The following is a 1,024-nucleotide window of genomic DNA, read 5'->3' as shown; positions in this document are numbered from 1 at the left end:
ATCTTGATCAATTCTCAGTTTAACTCAATTTATTTAGAATTATTTTTAGATTGGATTAAAATAAACAGTAACCTTTTAATGTCAAATCCAAAATATACTTAAACTCAACTTAACCAACTCATAAACACCCTTACATCAAATGCATGAATTCTCATTAACAAAAGAATATATTTTTGGCATTTTCTGGATTGTTACATCTTTTTTACTTTTTAAAAAATAAAATGTGTATAAAATACTTTGTAAATGAAATTATACCTTATTTATTTGTTTACATAAAGTTCATTAAGGAGAAAGAAAAAGAGATAATCTAATGCATTTGTATTTGTAAAACAAATGTTTCGTTTTCTTTTTCAATTACTTATGTTCCCAAATTCTAATGGCTAATGGGAAACTTCTGTTTTCAAATTGAAATGATAAAACTTTGTAACATTTTCAATTCAATTTAAGATTTTGGCAATTGGGTCAGAATCTTTTATATAAAAAAAGGTATTTTTTCCGTTTTGTTTTAATATTAACAGAAACATGACAAAGATCTTGAATCTACCTTTGAGAGCGTGCAAAGTTTATATATAGTCCTTCTGCAAAACGAGGAAGGTTGCAAGTTAGACCGTAAATCAAGAAAACCAAATATAACTGAAAGAAGATAACTGAAATTATAACATACAAAACAAGAAGAAAGTGCACAGAAGATTGCTATCAGACAAAAGAAGAAGAAAGAGAGGAAGAATAATGACCTTTCAGCTTGCCTTTCTTGAGATAGATCTCATGAATGTAATACAGATTAGCGAACTTTAAATTTCAACCTACAAACGGTTAATACCGCTGATTAAAAAAGGCGCGGAAATTGGAACTTATGTATATATCAAAAACAAATATATATCAAAAACAAATATATATAATGACATATTTTTTTAAGGTGGGTAGAATGTAACAACTCTAGTTTTTGAAAATCAAATAATTAGTTATTTGTGATTTATTTTATTTGTTGATAATTTTATTTTAAGTAAATTATTTTACTAAACGT

This window comes from Arachis ipaensis, chromosome B05 (assembly GCF_000816755.2).
Source record: "Arachis ipaensis cultivar K30076 chromosome B05, Araip1.1, whole genome shotgun sequence".
Classification (NCBI taxonomy): Eukaryota; Viridiplantae; Streptophyta; class Magnoliopsida; order Fabales; family Fabaceae; genus Arachis; species Arachis ipaensis.
This window is presented reverse-complemented; position numbering follows the sequence as displayed.